The following is an 18,118-nucleotide window of genomic DNA, read 5'->3' on the forward strand; positions in this document are numbered from 1 at the left end:
TTCTTTCCTGTTTATAGGTGAAAAGAGACAGACATTCATTGACATGTTTCTATAAAATGTTTCTATAATAAGTGCTTTTTCTGGTCCCATGGCTAGGGTGAGAAATCAAATGTTATCCATGGTAAGGAGATATTGTCTGATCAACTTTCCTTTTGGTGGAGTCTCTGTAAATTCTGAAGATTTGTGATAACCATGTTAGTTGTCGAAGTTTGGGGGGAGTGTTGGGTGTGTGGTGTGTGAGGAGGTCCTGGTGCAGACCTGGCAGGTGTTTTGTTGATCCTCAGGGCAATTGCTGACCTTATGAAAATGAGTCAGGAGGAGTCTTATGATTTTATATTGTGTGGTTTGCATTCAAATGGCCTCCTTTGGGTTTCATATTCTTTTGCATCCAGAGTGGTAGTCACACATCCTGTGAGGAGTCCGTGTGCTGAAGAATGGTGATGTTGCCTTTGAGCTGATGCTTGGATGGCTGGGTCTTTGACAGAGCTGGTAATAATTTATGGCCTATAAAACATTTTACACTTGTTCAAATAATGGGGAGGTACAGAATAATCTTAGTAGTGATGCTTGAGATCTGAGAAGCTGTGCACACAACTTTTCTTCTGATGATGTCTGTATGCCAAATTTGCTTTCATGTTGTGTTTGGACAGAGAGAAGAAGTCTGTGTATCCAGAGCCAGGGCTGGTGCAGGAGTTCACTGTGATATAGCTCAAAATGAAGGAGTGAATTTTGTCTGCTTGTCCTAGAGTAGTTAGATGAGGCCCTCAATATTGGTTTCAAGCTCTTTCTTTATCTTACTATGGAAGGAAATGACTGTCTGGGGTCTGTGTAGTGAGCTCCTGTGTGAGTCCTCCTGTGTATCAGTTAGAATCGAGTTTCCTGTGTTGTGTGCATAGTACAGCTGGCACAATCTGAAATGAAAGGCCATGATTGATATTCTTCTGGTGTTTTCCCATTCTTGGCTGGGGTGATAAATGCGGGGGGTGTTTTTTGATAATTGGGTTAGGTTTGTTTGTTTGTTTGTTTGTTTGGGTTTTTTTTGTCAAGGAGTGAAATTGATCCTCATTGTGCCTGGCAATCCTGCGAACTCCAGATCATAATTATCCAGCAGGGAGAGAATCTCTCATCCATACCTTGAAGGTTTATGTGTAATCTCAGAATCATAGAAACAGAATCATAGAATGGTTTGAAAAGGACCTCAAAGATCATCTTGTTCCAACTGCTCTCCTATGGGCAGGGACATCTTCCACCAGACCAGGTTGCTCAGAGCCCCACCCAGCCTGACCTTGAATATTTCATTAAAGAAATACCACTTCATAAATACATGTTTCTCTAAGCTGTTGTTGCCTCTGTGGCCAACGTTCAACCAAACTTTTGGTGTATGCTGATGGTGAAACGAAAGGCTGTGAATGCAGAGTGAGGAGGGTGAGAGCTCAGTTCTGTGCCAGGAAAATCGGTGAATCAGTGTGGCTGTGGCTGAGAAAGGTTTGATGTCATGCTTGGTGCCAAAGTCAATCGCATTTCTGCTCTGTTCTGATCCTGGTTTCTTTGTCATGAAAGACAATGACAGTCCACCAACAACAACATTTTCCACAGTAACTGTTCATGTAGAACCATAATCCTTGGCTAGAACAGCTAATTAATCTTGTGTGAAACCTCCTTTATCCATCTGTATCTCTGTGCAACATTGTGATGTAGAGTTTCTTCAGAGTTGTGATTCCACTGTCATTCAGGCTTTTGTTTCGAGGAAGGTTGCAGCTCATTTTCACTGTACTGGTCAGTATTTTAAATTTGAAACAGTGACTATTGTTTTTCAGCAAATCCTTCCATCACCCACCTAGGAAAGAATTGTGCATGTGGGGAATTGGAAGAATAGGAAGCAGAAGCAATACTTGAGAAGGAGGCCGATGAGAAGGTGTTTAAAATGACGTTTAAAAATTGTGCAAGGTGAGAAGGCCACACAGTAGAACAATTTGCTGAGGAGAAAATTAATTCTTCAAATGAGGCCCCCTGTCCTATTCAGTGTTAGTCTTTAGGGCCTCCCTTGCAGCTTGAGACCTCAGTGACTTCCAGGTGCTCTCAGGGGAGAATTTTGAGGCCTGAAATCAAGGCCAAGAAGACTTCACTGTGAGCATCTCTAACAAGTTGTTCTAATGTTTCCTTGCCTTATCCGATTCATGATTTGGGTATTTGTGCAGATTTTTTTCCATTTTGTTTTTCCTTGATTTACTCTGTATGAGGGTATATTTACTATTATCAACAACCTATCTTTTTTTTAGCAATATATAGTGTGTTATTTTCTCTTGCTCTTGCATAACAAATTCTGTACCCAGCAGATCACGGGAGCTTCCTCAGCCCCTCTAAACTCTTGGTCAGAGTGCAGACTGCAGGCAGATCTTGCACCAATATCCCAAATGGACATGCTGGAGTTTCCAGAAAAATCATGGATGTGGTGTGAGTGTTGGAACCTCTCTGCTATACAGAAGGACTGAAGGAGTTTTGATCTTCAAGCATGGAGAAAAGATACCTGTGTGTAGACTTTTGAAAGGTGGTTTTTTGTTTTTTTTCTGTTTCAATTTCCAAATGAGCTTATAGGAAATATGGACAGATCTCTTTTTACCAGGGAAATGATCATAGGAAAGCAGACAGGTTTTGCAACTGAAAGGAGGGAGATTTTGATTAGGACAAAGCTTTTAAGTTGGGGTTCTGAGAATATGGATCATATTGGCCAGAGCAGTTTTGGATATGCCTCCAACGGTTCAAGTCCAGCAGTAAGTGCTCCTGCTTATGGCAGAGGTGTGGATTAAATGACCTTTAAAATTACAATTCCAATTTAAACAGGTTGGAAACTGAAACCGTTGTGTAGCTCTGTGAAGGACTCAGTGTTGCTTTGCACTTTCCATTGTCAGGCGCTCAGATATGGAGATGAAAATGAAAGACGTTACATGAGTGAGAAACAGAAGACTAAAGGTTATTCTGCTGTCTTGGCATAGGAGTTGCTTGCATAGCTTTAAGCTGATTTATATCCCAAATTAATTCCTCCCAGATAATGAAAGGACAATTCAAGACATGTGAAAAATGCGAGAAAGCTCTTGAAGTCTTCCCGATATTATGGTTTAATGGTGCTGTAGATATGCAGTGATTTTATAAAGAGCAGCTGAATTCCATTCTTTAGTGCCCTGCCATGAATATTTCGTTGTGACTGTTCAGTGTGACTCAAAAGAATGCCCTGAAACCACCCGACTGCACATCTCAGATAGAAAGGCTTTGGAGTCGAATTAAGCAAGAGCTTTTGCTCTTGTTGATTGCAATGGAGGAGCCCCCGGATCCGGAGCAGGCGCTGAGCCCCGCCCAAAGCCGGGCCCCCTTGAGCGCGGCCATCCGGCGGCTGCAGTGGCGCGGCGGCGCCTCCGGGTGTCGCTGTTGGCCGCCGCCGAGCGGCGCTGGAGCCGCCGCCGCCGCAGCGTCCTGCCCCCGCAGGCTGCTCGCTCGCCCGGCGCCGGCCACAGCGGCAGCGGCACCGCCAGCAGCAGCAGCAGCGGCGGCAGCGGCAGGAGCGGCGAGAGACGGCGGCGAGAAGCGACCCGAGCGGGCTCGCTGCGCTGCCTTTGAGCGGTGCGTGCGGTGTGTGGCGAGAGCGGCTGGAAGGGAGGCAGGGCAGCGGCAGGAGGCAGGAGCGCGGCGAGCTGTGGCGGCAGAGAATGGCGGTGAGGCGGCGGCAGAGGCTCGGGCCGGGCGGCGGGCGAGCGCTGCTGGGCGCGCTGCCGCTGTGCGTGTGGTGGCGGGCGGCGGCCGAGCGGGTCCGCTACGCCATCGCCGAGGAGCTGGGCAGAGGCTCGCTCGTGGGGCCGCTGGCGCGGGATCTGGGGCTCAGCGCGGACGAGCTGCCGGCGCGCAAGCTGCAGGTGGCGTCTGCCGGCAAGAAGCAGCTGAAATACTTCACGGTGAATGAGGAGAACGGGAACCTGTACGTGAACGAGAGGCTGGACCGGGAGGAGATGTGCGGCTCATCTGCGACGTGTTCCGTCAGCTTCGAGGTGCTGGTGCACAACCCGCTGAACGTTTTCCACGTCGAAGTGGCCATCGAGGATGTGAACGACAACTCCCCTGTCTTCAGTAAAGCTGCTCTGGACCTCGAGATTGGTGAATGGGCGCTTCCCGGTGCTCGTTTTCCGCTAGAGATCGCCCGGGACTCGGACGTGGGTAGGAATTCGCTGCTCACTTACCAGCTCAGCAGCGACCCGTCATTTTCACTGTCAATGAAAGAAAAGCCGGGCGGAAAGAAGCAGCCGGAATTAGTGCTAGAGAGAGCGTTGGACAGAGAGAAGAAGAGTTCTATTGATCTGGTACTGACAGCAGTGGACAGCGGGGAGCCGGCGAGGTCTGGGACTGTCCAGATTCGCATCAATGTGACGGATTTAAATGATAACCCTCCCGTGTTTAGTAAAACCGTATATGAGGCGAAAGTGGTGGAGAATCTGCCTGCAGAGTCTCTCGTGCTGCAGGTGCAGGCGACAGATGCGGACGTGGGCACCAACGGGCGTGTTTCCTACTCATTCGGCAACGTCCCGGACGAAGTCCTCTCGCTGTTCTCAATCGACAGCGAGAGCGGCGAGATAAGGACGGCAGGTACCCTCGATTTCGAGGAGGAAAAGAAATACAGTTTTGGCCTGCAGGCAACAGACGGCGGCGGGCTCACCGATCACTGCGAAGTGCAGATAGATATCACGGACGAGAACGACAACGCTCCCGAAATCACGATTCTATCCCTGTCGAGTCCCGTGCCCGAGGACGCACCGGTGGGCACCGTGGTAGCCGTGCTGAACATTCAGGATCCGGACTCTGGCGAGAACGGTCAGGTGTCTTGCGAGCTGTCGGGCGAGGCGCCGCTGTCGATCGTGGCGTCGCCGGGCGGCTCGTACAAGGTGGTGACGGCGAGCGCGCTGGACCGCGAGCAGGCGTCCGAGCACCGCGTGACGGTGGTGGCCCGGGACCGGGGCAGGCCGGCGCTGTCGGCCAGCACGGAGCTGGTGCTGGAGGTGTCGGACGTGAACGACAACGCGCCGGTGTTCGAGGAGGCGGCGTACAGCGCGTACGTGTGGGAGAACAACGCGGAGGGCGCGCTGGTGCTGCGCGTGCAGGCGCGGGACGCGGACGCGGGCGCCAACGGGCACGTGAGCTACTGGCTGGCGGGCGGCAGCGCGGGCGCGGCGGGCGCGGCGCCGCCGGTGTCGGTGGAGGCGCGGAGCGGCGCGCTGTACGCGCAGCGCTCCTTGGACTACGAGCAGTGCCGCGAGTTCGCGGTGGCGGTGCGGGCGCAGGACGGCGGCGCGCCGGCGCGCAGCTCCACGGCCACGGTGCGCGTCTTCGTGCTGGACCGCAACGACAACGCGCCGCGGGTGCTGTGGCCGGCGGCGTCGGCGGCGGGAGAGGCTCCGGCGGCGGCGTTCGAGGTGGTGCCGCGCTCGGCCGAGGCCGGCTACCTGGTGGCCAAGGTGGTGGCGGTGGACGCGGACGCGGGGCGCAACGCGTGGCTGTCGTACGAGCTGGTGCAGGCGTCGGAGCCGGCGCTGTTCCGCGTGGGGCTGCACAGCGGCGAGGTGCGCACGGCGCGCGCCGTGTCCGAGCGGGACGCGGCCAAGCAGCGGCTGGTGGCCGTGGTGAAGGACCACGGGCAGCCGGCGCTGTCGGCCACGGCCACGCTGCACGTGGTGCTGGCCGAGAGCTTGCAGGAGGCGCTGCCGGAGCTGAGCGAGCGGGCGGCGGGCGCCGAGGCGGCGGCGGCCGAGCTGCAGTTCTACCTGGTGCTGGCGCTGGCGCTGCTGTCGGCGCTCTTGGTGCTGAGCGTGGCGCTGGCCGTGCTGGCGCGGCTGCGCCGGGCCGGGCCGCCCGCCGTGCTGCGCTGCCTGGGCGCGCAGCGCTTCTCGGTGGCCGGCGCCGCCTTCCCGGCCGACTTCTGCGAGGGCACCTTGCCCTACTCCTACAACCTGTGCGTGGCGGCGCCGGCCCGCGCCGTGCCCGAGGCCGCTTGGCCGCCGCCGCCGCCGGTGCCCGTGCTGTCGGCGGAGGAGCTTCTGGGCGCCGATTCCTGCGACAAGCCCAGCCCCAACAGCAGCGCCGTTGTGGGAGATCCTTCCTCGGTCCTTGACGCACCGCAGGTCTGTAAAGCGTGAAAACTTTCTCTTTTTGTGATTTTACGGGAGGTTGTCCCTTTTGCCTTGGTTTTCTCTGAGAAATAATTTTCCGATGTCCACATCTGTGTCTCTGTGTAGCAGCATAAATTTTTATCTTCTTCTTGATAACCAATTCAGCTGAGATGCTTTGAGTATAACTCCCCTCTGTTATAGTAGCAGTGCTTTTCCATGTCTCATGGTATCTTCTGTTTGTGAGTTTGACTTTCCTGTATCCGTGATGGATTCAAATGAGGAAGAGTCTATCCCACCTCCATTGAGCGCTTCATTGACTTGATCCCTCATTAGTCAAAATTTCAGTTCCAGCAGAGAGGTTTTTTCTTCAACAGCCGAGCTCAATAAATTAGAATGCGTTAGCAATATTGAATGTAGATTCGTATTCGGTGGAAGGTGCAGGGCTGATTCTGCATGACGGAGTCGAGGAAACAAAAAAAGAGAGCACTGATACTTTGTGTTGCTGCTTTTATCTTTCCAGACTGATTTATTCAGGAAGGGTGTGCTTGGAATTCGTGTACAGCTTTACACAAACCCGTTCGTTAAACTTTGTTTTGTCCCTATTAGATTGAGAAAGGAAAAGAATGTGGAATGTCCCGTTCTCCATACTTAGTGAACAAAGAGATTGTTGTCCATTTTGTGGGGGAGCACATTAGTGGGACTAGATGGCTTCATTTGCGCTTCCTAGCTGGCAGTTCCCTCTGTCTTCCTCTTCATGATCTTTGTGTGGTACAGTGGTGAGAATGTTGAATGATTTCTGTTTCAGAAAATGTTTTTCTATCCTCTTTACATAGAGAGTTCGGGGGATTTAGGAGAGCTCGGGTATATCGAGAAGAGCAAATGTTTGCAATTCTGTTTAGTAGGATGGACAACTGAGATACGAAGGGGTCGCACATCAGGGAGATTGGCCAGACAACGATTTAGGCACTTGAATCAAGCCCATTTGCACATTCATTGGTGGTCAGCACAGTTTAGAGAGGACAGCTGTACTTGAGTTCTACCTTTCTATAATTCTTTTCTTGAAAAAGTATCGTACCAACGCGATTAATAAAGACTTAGATGAAATGTTTACTAACGAGTTTCAGTGCTTTATACGTTGATTTCAGAAAAAAGGAAATCTAGAATGACTTGATTAAATGTCTATATGAACTAAGGAAACAGTAGTTTTATGTTGAGGGGATATAAAATATTTATATTCCTTTGAGAGTTTAAGCTGCTTCTGGATTTGTACGTGTAATTCAACCCTGTAACCAATCGCTCCCTGACATCAAGAAATATGCAATTGCTCTCGTCCCGCTTGTTTTAAGGAAGCTGATAGCTCTGTTTTTTCGGAATGCGGTATCTTCCCGTTTTCTCGCTGAGAGTCTGTTGTTGAAGGTGGTTTTGAACAAAAAGGAGAAAACGAACAATAAGCTAGAGGGTAAAATACGAAAAATGTGTTTTAATTTACATACAATGGCAATAGAAAGTGAATCGTTTGCCTTGTGGCTAAAAACCTCGCCCACGGAATGCCTCCGCCTTTCTCCCGATCGCGATGCCCTGGAGGACAAAAGCAGAGATCGGCTGGAGAAACGCGGAGGCAGGAGATCCGCGCTGGGCGAAAAACGACTTCTGGGTGGCGACTTTGCCCTGGATGTAGCAAGGCAGGGCGGGCAGCGCTCGGTGCTGCAGTGCCGGGAGGAGGCTGCGGGCGCCGCTGTTGACCGAGAGGAGCGAGAGGAAGCTCGGAGCGCTGCAGCCCCGCCCGCTGCGGACACCATCAAGAGATCGCTGCATTCCTGAGTCGGCAGCCCGGCGGTCTGCGATCGTCCTCACAGTGCAGACCCATGCAACGGGGAGACAAAAGAAGCTACGACAGTGGCCGGTGAGCGGAGAGTCCGCTAAAAAACCTCAGCAAGCGCGGGTACCTGAGCAGCAGGCGGCGGCGGGGAGCTGCCAGGGCGGAGATGTGCACGGCGGGGAGGCGCTGGGGCCGGCGGGAGCGAGCTCTGCTCTGGGCCGTCCTGCTGGCAGCTTGGGAAGCGACGTGGGGGCAGCTGCGCTACTCGGTGCCCGAGGAGATGCCCAAGGGCTCGTTCGTGGGCGACGTGGCCACGGACCTGGGGCTGCAGCTGCCGGCAATAAGTGAACGTGGTGTCCGCATTATAGAAAGAGGCAGGACGCAGTATTTCGCTCTGCACGGGAAGACGGGACATTTAGTGACGGCGGAGAGGATCGACAGAGAGCAGCTGTGCGAGAGTGTGCAGCAATGCGTGCTGCGCTGTGAGCTGATAGTGGAGGGCGAAATGAAGTTTTATGAAATCCAAGTGGAAATCACGGACATTAACGATAATGCGCCTAGATTCCGAGAGACAGAAATAGAGCTCAGAATAAGCGAGACGACAGCGCCGGGATCGCACTTTACCCCTGCTGAGGCTCACGATCCGGACTCGGGCCAGAATTCCCTGCAGAGCTACGAGCTGAGCGGTGACGAGCACTTCTCGCTGGCCGTGCAGGCGGGCCCCGGCGGCGATCAGCGTCCCGAGCTGGTGCTGGCGAAGGCGCTGGACCGGGAGGAGGCGGCGTTTCACGAGCTGGTGCTGAGGGCGATGGACGGCGGCGATCCGGCACGGACGGGCACGGCTCGGATCCGCGTGACGGTGCTGGATGCGAACGACAACGCGCCCGTGTTCAGCCAGGCGGAGTACACGGTGCGTGTGCCCGAGGACGTGCCCGTGGGCTCAACTCTCCTCACCGTCACGGCTACGGACAGTGATGAAGGGCTGAACGGGCACGTGAAATACTCGTTTAAGAAAATCACAGAGAAAGCATCGAAGATATTCCATCTGAACTCTGAGACTGGGGCGATCACTCTGTTGCAGAGCCTGGACTTCGAGAAGGGAGACTGCTACGAACTGGAGGTGCAGGCACAGGATGGGGGAGCCCTTTCCGACACGGCGAAACTCAGAATAACGGTAACAGACGTCAACGACAACGCACCTGAACTCACAGTATCGTCAGCCCTGACTGAGATCTCTGAGGACGCCCCTTCCGGAACGGTGGTGGCCCTCCTACACGTGCAGGACCGCGACTCGGGGGCCAACGGCGAGGTGCGCTGCTCCCTAGACGGGGATGTCCCGTTCCGGCTGCAGAGCTCCCACGGAAACTACTACAGCGTGGTGACAGCGAGAGAGCTGGACCGAGAGCAGGTGTCGGAGTACAACGTGACGGTGCGGGCGGCCGACGGCGGGTCTCCGTCGCTGCAGAGCAGCGCGGTGCTGGCGCTGCGGGTGCTGGACGTGAACGACAACGCGCCGGTGTTCGCGGAGGAGCGCTACAGCGCGCGGCTGGCGGAGAACAACGCGGCGGGCGCGCTGGTGCTGACGGTGCTGGCGACGGACGCGGACTGGGGGCAGAACGCGCGCGTGCGCTACCGGCTGTGGGAGGGGCGGGTGCGGGGCGCGCCGCTGTCGTCGTACGTGTCGGTGCAGGCGGAGACGGGCGCGCTGTACGCGCTGCGCTCCTTGGACTACGAGCAGGTGCGCGAGCTGCGGCTGTGGGTGCTGGCGGAGGACGGCGGCGCGCCGGCGCTGAGCAGCAACGTGTCGGTGCTGCTGCAGATCGTGGACGAGAACGACAACGCGCCGCAGGTGCTGTACCCGCCGGCGGCTGCGGCGGGCTCGGGCTCGGTCTCGGGCGGCGCGTGGTGGTCGGGCGTGGAGCTGGCGCCGCGCTGGTCGGAGGCCGGCGCGCTGGTGGCCAAGGTGGTGGCGGTGGACGCGGACGCGGGTCAGAACGCGTGGCTGTCGTACGAGCTGGCCAAGGCGACGGAGCCGGGGCTGTTCCGCGTGGGGCTGCACAGCGGCGAGGTACGCACGGCGCGCTCGCCGCTGGCCCGCGACGCGGCGCGCCAGAGCCTGGTGGTGGTGGTGAAGGACCACGGGCGGCCGGCGCTGTCGGCCACGGCCACGCTGAGCGTGGTGCTGGCCGAGAGCGTGGCCGAGCTGCTGGCCGAGCTGGGCAGCGCGGCCGCCGAGGCGGCGGCGCCGGCCGAGCCGGCCGGGAGCCTGACGCGCTGGCTCGTGCTGGCCGTGGCCGCCGTCTCGTGCCTCTTCCTCGCCTTCCTGCTGCTGCTGCTGGCGCTGCGCCTGCGCCGCTGGCGCCGCCAGCAGCTGCTGCCGCCCGCCAGCGGCGCCTTGCGCGGCGTGCCCGTCTCGCACTTCGTGGGCATCGACGGCGTGCGCGCCTTCCTGCAGTCCTACTCGCACGACGTGTCGCTCACGGCCGACTCGCGCAAGAGCCACCTGCGCTTCTCGGCCAGCGGCAGCTGCTGCGACACCCTGCCGGCCCGGCCACTGCCCGACGAGCCCGCGCCGCTGCTCGGCGACCAGGACCCTGCCGGCGCCCTTCCCGTGGATCCCTCCGCTCCCTCGGTGAGTTTCTGGGACCAAATTCTTTGTGCGGCGATTCCTTTCGCTGTTTGCCTGTCATTTCTTCCCGTCGTCCGTGTATTGCATAGGAAGATTTGTAGAGTGGCAAGGCAAGGCCCCGTTCATCTGCCCGCTGTGTTCTGGTGCTTCTTGTTGCGAGCAGGTGGACTTGGGGTCCCTCTTCAGCCTTCAGTTTGGTGGGTGAAGAGAAGGGAGGTTGCTCTTGGCTGGAGGTTGGTTCTTTGTGGTTTTATCAAGTTGTTTTTCGTTTCTGCTTTTTTACCCATGCGAAGTGCAATTCCTGTCTGCCTCACTTATTCTCCATGGATGTGTCTCATGATGTACAAGTGGAAATTACATTGTTTGCAGGGTCAGGTGCAATGAGCTCATGTGCATGAGCAGATTGAAGTTCTCTTGAAACCACACTTAGCTGTCCCTTAAGATCACTTTCAAGTTTGAGAATCATGCACCTTCCAAGTCAGCCATGTGCCGAAGCAGGATGAGCAGTTACTGTGATGACTGGGTCCGTGTTAGAGATGTGTATCGCTTATGCTCTAGAGACTATTTTATTTTAGTGAGTAGCGCACATTTCCTTTGGGTATCAGTGATCGTTGTCACGTAGTGAGAGGTTGTGTTCACCACTTTTCATTCCCTGGGCGCTGACTGCAGCTGGAGCTTTCGTATTGCATAGCGTTTGGACAAGGTGAAATTTTTTTTCGTTTTCTTTTTTTTTTAATTCTAGAAGGTGTGGAGATGGTGTAGGAATTTAGTCTATCGTAGTTGTGACGTGAGACTTGCAGTTGTGGTTCCTCGCATTTTTCTTTTTTACTGCAGTAAGAAATTACACTGAGGATCTCTGTGCGTGGCCATTGGTGTGAGTTCCTGTGTGAGGGTTGTGTGGGCATTTTACTCCCTAGATACCCTTCTCTTTTACCTGCTATTTTAGGAGAATCTGAAATGTCAGGATATTGAACCTTGCAGAGAAATCCAACTCCTCTTCCTGGGGAATGTACATGGGCTGATGGTGGTGGATGTTAGAGACGTTTTAAAATGTTTTATGTGGGGTTTGATTACATATTCTTGTAGATTATGAGGGTCAGAGAATACGGTGGAATTGAGCAGAGCTGGAGACAAGGGTCCTGTGGGCTGAGTGTGGAGGTCTGGTGAAACAGGAGAGACACTGTTTGCTCTTTTCCTTGTTCAGTGTTCAGCCCTTCTTCTGTGAAATGTGATTTCCTTCTGCCATGATAACTTTGTCCCAACAGATCTTAGTTCAGCTGTGTGGGGAGCCCTGGGATCTTCCTCCTGTGTGTTTGCAAGTTCTCGTGGTATTTTAATGAATGGTTTAGTTAGGTTCTTATGGCCTGTGGATAAGGGAATATTGGGTGGAGCCAACTCTGTATTCATCGCCTGCTAAGTACCTGAACTCTGTGCCTAACCTTAGTGCCATCATCATCATCAAGAGTCTGTGCTGATCCCCTTCCTTTCTGCAGATGTGAACCTCTTGCCTCTCTCCTGTTCATAGCAGTGGGTTTTTAAGTGTTCCTGGATGAAATTCTCAAGCTTGTCACATACTCAGTTTGAGAAGTGAAATATTATCCCCAGCAATGGGAAGCTGTGTGAGGAACTTTTCTTTTGGTGGCCTCTCCACCAAAGAAAGGGATTGAGGAGAGACTTGTTTGTGAGAAGGGAATGTTGGAGACAAGGCCTGTGCTTTTTTGACACCTGGCTTTATTCATGTCCTTCTGACAATTGTCTAAAGGTGTCTTCATTTTTTGATATCCCATCATTTGGAGTCAAAGGCCCAGTTTGTGTGTTCAGCATTTTGGTTTTCTGATTCATGGTATTTTCTGTGACTGGTAATTCTTGGGCACAGGTACAAACCTTGCACTGAGTAGGAGAATGCCACGTCCTCCTAAGAACCCATGTGCTGGAGAAAGAGGATGTTACCTTTGAGTGATTCTTTGGTGACTGGATCATAAATTGAGCTGCTGAGGTCTTTAGCCTTTACAACATTTCAAAATAGTTGAAATGACTGTGATGAGCAGTAAAATCGCTGAGCATATATGTGTGCTGTGATCCTTGGGATCTGAGAAGTTGGGAGAGCAACTTTTAATGATGTCGGTCTCCAAAATTTTCTTTCGTGTTGTGTGATGACAGAGAGAGCTGTGCTATGGTTTGAAATGGATAAAAGAGATGTATAAAGTTCCATTTGTCCTGGTGGTTGGATGAGGTCTTCACCTGAGGTTCCACGGAGTTTCCTTTCTTCATGGTCCAAGGGAATGACTGTGGCTGGGGTCTGCGGTTTGATGTCCTGTGCTCTTGGTGCAAGACAGTTTGCTTTGTTGTGTAGCTACTGCAAGTGACAGAATAAGAAACATGAATTTATACATTGCAGTTGTTTCAGGAGTGTTGTCTAAATACCCATACTAAGTTGGGTGTTTCTGAAGACTTAGAATGCAGTTGGAGTAGGCGGAGAGGCTGGCTTTGATCCAGGAAATTGTTGTGTTAAAGGGATTTTGTTTGGAAAATAGCTAGATTTCTTCTCTGGCGTCAAGGCCTGTTCCATGTTTTCCTGGTGATCTCTTTGCAGGAAGTAAATGACAGTCACCCAGAAACACTGAACCGTGTTACTCGGATAGAATGATTCAAATTTCTGGTGTGAACCATCTTTATTTGATTCTATGAAAGACAAAGAAATGGATTTGCACGTTTTCACTGTAAGATTCTCAAGTATAGAGACACAAAAGAGAAATTTCATGATCCATAGATAAATAATATAATTAATTCATAGTATAGAGCTCTTAACATTGCTTGGGACCGATCTCTTTGTCAAGTTAATTTGTGCCATGTAAGGGAAGCCGAATTCAAGATACATGACGGAGAGCTGAAAGGCTCTCAAAGTCATCTCTTTTTAAAATATCATAGTGTCCTGACTTTTACACTTGTACCATATTTTTTTCAAAGAGCAGCTGAGTTCCTTTCCTTACTGCTCTGCCAAAATTCGTAAGTCTTAGGATTGAGTGGGACTAAAGGAGATGAAGTGAATGCGCACAAAAGCGCATCGCACTTAACAAATCTGGAGACGCGCCGCGCCAAAGCTTTTGCGCTTGTTGTTTGGTATCGAGCAGAGCCCCCGGATCCGGAGCAGGCGCTGAGCCCCGCCCAAAGCCGGGCCCCCTTGAGCGCGGCCATCCGGCGGCTGCAGTGGCGCGGCGGCGCCTCCGGGTGTCGCTGTTGGCCGCCGCCGAGCGGCGCTGGAGCCGCCGCCGCCGCAGCGTCCTGCCCCCGCAGGCTGCTCGCTCGTCCGGCGCCGGCCACAGCGGCAGCGGCACCGCCAGCAGCAGCAGCGGCAGCGGCAGGAGCGGCGAGAGGCGGCGGCGAGAAGCGACCCGAGCAGGCTCGCTGCGCTGCCTTTGAGCGGTGCGTGCGGTGTGTGGCGAGAGCGGCTGGAAGGGAGGCAGGGCAGCGGCAGGAGGCAGGAGCGCGGCGAGCTGTGGCGGCAGAGAATGGCGGTGAGGCGGCGGCAGAGGCTCGGGCCGCGCGGCGGGCGAGCGCTGCTGGGCGCGCTGCTGCTGTGCGTGTGGTGGCGGGCGGCGGCCGAGCGGGTCCGCTACGCCATCGCCGAGGAGCTGGGCAGAGGCTCGCTCGTGGGGCCGCTGGCGCGGGATCTGGGGCTCAGCGCGGACGAGCTGCCGGCGCGCAAGCTGCAGGTGGCGTCTGCCGGCAAGAAGCAGCTGAAATACTTCACGGTGAATGAGGAGAACGGGAACCTGTACGTGAACGAGAGGCTGGACCGGGAGGAGATGTGCGGCGAGTCGGCGACCTGCTCCGTTAGCTTCGAGGTGCTGGTGCACAACCCGTTAAACATTTTTCGCGTCGAGGTGGCCATTGAGGATGTGAACGACAACTTCCCGGTCTTCAGTAAAGATGTTCTGGAGGTCGAGATCAGTGAATGGACCCTTCCCGGTGCTCGTTTTCCTCTAGAGACGGCACGAGATGCTGACATAGGAAGAAATTCTCTGCTGAGTTACCAGCTTACCAGGAACCCGTCTTTTTCATTATCCATGAAGGAAAAGCCTGGTGGAAAAAAGCAGCCCGAATTATTGCTAGAGACAGCTTTGGACAGGGAGAAGCAGAGCTCATTTGAGTTGGTGCTGACAGCTGTGGACGGAGGGGACCCCGCGAGGTCTGGTACAGTCCAGGTATGCATCAACGTGACGGACGCCAACGACAACCGGCCCGTGTTCAGCAAAAGTGTTTACGAGGCGCGAGTGTCGGAGAATCTGCCTTTAGGGTCGCTGGTGCTGCAGGTGCAGGCCGCGGATGCGGATTCAGGCTCCAACGGGCGAGTGTCTTACACCCTCAGCAGCGTCCCGGATAACGTCAGGACGTTGTTCGCTGTGAACAGTGAGAACGGGGAGGTCAGGACGGCGAGTACCCTCGATTTCGAGGAGAAGAGTAAATACATCTTCGACCTGGAGGCGAGTGACGGCGGCGGGCTTACCGATCACTGCGAAGTGCAGATCTACATCACGGACGAGAATGACAACGCGCCTGAGATCTCCATTCTGACACTATCGAGCCCGGTGCCTGAGGACGCACCGGTGGGCACCGTGGTGGCCCTGATGAACGTGAACGACCTAGACTCGGGCGAGAACGGTCAGGTGTCGTGCGAGCTGTCGGGCGAGGCGCCGCTGTCGATCGTGGCGTCGCCGGGCGGCTCGTACAAGGTGGTGACGGCGAGCGCGCTGGACCGCGAGCAGGCGTCCGAGCACCGCGTGACGGTGGTGGCCCGGGACCGGGGCAGGCCGGCGCTGTCGAGCAGCGCGGAGCTGGTGCTGGAGGTGTCGGACGTGAACGACAACGCGCCGGTGTTCGAGGAGGCGGCGTACAGCGCGTACGTGTGGGAGAACAACGCGGCGGGCGCGCTGGTGCTACGCGTGCAGGCGCGGGACGCGGACGCGGGCGCCAACGGGCGCGTGAGCTACTGGCTGGCGGGCGGCAGCGCGGGCGCGGCGGGCGCGGCGCCGCCGGTGTCGGTGGAGGCGCGGAGCGGCGCGCTGTACGCGCAGCGCTCCTTGGACTACGAGCAGTGCCGCGAGTTCGCGGTGGCGGTGCGGGCGCAGGACGGCGGCGCGCCGGCGCGCAGCTCCACGGCCACGGTGCGCGTCTTCGTGCTGGACCGCAACGACAACGCGCCGCGGGTGCTGTGGCCGGCGGCGGCGGCGACTGCGGCGGGAGAGGCTCCGGCGGCGGCGGCGGCGTTCGAGGTGGTGCCGCGCTCGGCCGAGGCCGGCTACCTGGTGGCCAAGGTGGTGGCGGTGGACGCGGACGCGGGGCGCAACGCGTGGCTGTCGTACGAGCTGGTGCAGGCGTCGGAGCCGGCGCTGTTCCGCGTGGGGCTGCACAGCGGCGAGGTGCGCACGGCGCGCGCCGTGTCCGAGCGGGACGCGGCCAAGCAGCGGCTGGTGGCCGTGGTGAAGGACCACGGGCAGCCGGCGCTGTCGGCCACGGCCACGCTGCACGTGGTGCTGGCCGAGAGCTTGCAGGAGGCGCTGCCGGAGCTGAGCGAGCAGGCGGCGGGCGCCGAGGCGGCGGCGGCCGAGCTGCAGTTCTACCTGGTGCTGGCGCTGGCGCTGCTGTCGGCGCTCTTGGTGCTGAGCGTGGCGCTGGCCGTGCTGGCGCGGCTGCGCCGGGCCGGGCCGCCCGCCGTGCTGCGCTGCCTGGGCGCGCAGCGCTTCTCGGTGGCCGGCGCCGCCTTCCCGGCCGACTTCTGCGAGGGCACCTTGCCCTACTCCTACAACCTGTGCGTGGCGGCGCCGGCCCGCGCCGTGCCCGAGGCCGCTTGGCCGCCGCCGCCGCCGGTGCCCGTGCTGTCGGCGGAGGAGCTTCTGGGCGCCGATTCCTGCGACAAGCCCAGCCCCAACAGCAGTGTCATTGTGGGAGAGCCTCTCGCTGACTCTGACGCACCGAAGGTCGGTAACCTCTTTTTTCCTGAGCCTTTCTGAAGAGCGTTCCGCATTGTGTTTTTCGGCTCTCTTTTTTTACGTCTCGCAAACGTCTGTGTTTCATGGAACTCCCCTAAAATTTCTGTCCCGTGTGTCTTAACAGCCAGCGGTGCGCCCAGGCAGTGTTGGTCCAATCGCAGTTGTAGGCTTGTTGTCGCACTTGTTGGCTTAGTGGAATGTATTTTACCTTTAGGTTGTGGTGCAGGAAATCTTACAGCACTGGTGATGTTCTGAGTTACCGTATTCTTTCCTTCATTTTACACTTAAACCAGGCACATTGAGACGGCAGCTTTTTCCTCATGACGTGTTGAGGTGCAGCTAAAAATCTTTGTCTTCGAACGTGTCTGAAACCCTGCGGGTTTCTAATAATGAAGGCAGATTTTCAGTGTGTAGAAGGAGATGCTCGAAGTTTAAACTTCTGGGTTTCTGGCTTTGCTTTCTCGATTGACGCCTGGGTAGTAGGTGTAGAGAAAAGGTCTTTATTTACTGCTCTTTTGGTGTTGCAGCCCGAAGGGAAAGGTACATGTGGATCATTGAATAGAGAACTAACATGTCATTCATTCCTTCACAATGAATTCTCCTCCCCTCTTCCGTACGCCATCATTCTTTTGAGGGTAGGTAGCTGCGTAAATGGGAGGTTTCAGTGAACACATTAATTTAGCCTGATCCATGTCACTGCCTGCCTCATTCGTTGTCAGACGGGTAGGGAAGCGTTTTTAATTCAATTTGTGCTGTCCAAAATGATTTACGTGTATAGTTAGGTGTCTTTCAGGTGGAAGCATGCGAGTTCAGGTTCACTGGGAAAATTTGGTTTACAAAGCTTGGGTTGTCTGAAATGGTAGGAATTGCTGAAGTTCCAAACGGATCCATAATCGATAAAATAAGATCTACTAATTTTACATGACGATCTCAGGAAAAGTGGGTGAATATTTTTCCTTCCTGATCCAAATTTCCCGAAGCGAAGAACTGGGAATTGGGTGGGTGCTGAATAATTCTGTGTTTGTTAGCGCTGGATCGCTCCTGAACTCCAGAGGGTTCGTAAGAGAGCTCCCCTAATGGAAATTCAGCTTTGTGCGATTCCATGCTTTGCTGGAAGGCGTCAGGAGAAATGACAGCTTTAGTCCCTCTGGACTGGACGCTGCCTCTCCGTAAGGACTTTGCCCGCCTGCGAAAGCTGCCCTTGGTCAGCGCGGGGCGGGCAGCGCTCGGCAGCGCTCGGTGCTGCAGTGCCGGGAGGAGGCTGCGGGCGCCGCTGTTGACCGAGAGGAGCGAGAGGAAGCTCGGAGCGCTGCAGCCCCGCCCGCTGCGGACAGACTCGCTCGGTCGCTGGCTACCTGACAGGCTCGGCGGCGGGCGGTTTGCGACAGTCCCCGCGGTGCGGAGCCGTGCTACAACGAGAAGGAAGGACCGCCGGCGGAAGCCGGGAGAGCTGAGCCGGGGTCTGAGTTGAAGAAGGAGGCGGATCGGCAGTCGGAGGCGTAGAATAGCCGGGCGTGGTGCGGTGCCGCGGTAG

The 18,118-nt window shown here is 55.5% G+C and overlaps 3 pseudogenes; all 3 read left to right on the top strand.

Annotated features, from left to right (window-relative positions):
* Positions 1 to 3,701: 3,701 nt before the first annotated feature.
* On the top strand, positions 3,702 to 6,173 carry LOC148222033 (protocadherin gamma-B5 pseudogene; annotated as a pseudogene).
* Positions 6,174 to 8,131: 1,958 nt separating this feature from the next.
* Positions 8,132 to 13,241, top strand: LOC148222034 (protocadherin gamma-A5 pseudogene; annotated as a pseudogene).
* Positions 13,242 to 14,103: 862 nt separating this feature from the next.
* On the top strand, positions 14,104 to 18,055 carry LOC148222035 (protocadherin gamma-B5 pseudogene; annotated as a pseudogene).
* The last annotated feature ends 63 nt before the right edge of the window (positions 18,056 to 18,118 follow it).

The sequence above is a fragment of the Sturnus vulgaris genome, chromosome 15, assembly GCF_052056855.1.
Source record: "Sturnus vulgaris isolate bStuVul1 chromosome 15, bStuVul1.hap1, whole genome shotgun sequence".
NCBI classification, from domain to species: Eukaryota; Metazoa; Chordata; class Aves; order Passeriformes; family Sturnidae; genus Sturnus; species Sturnus vulgaris.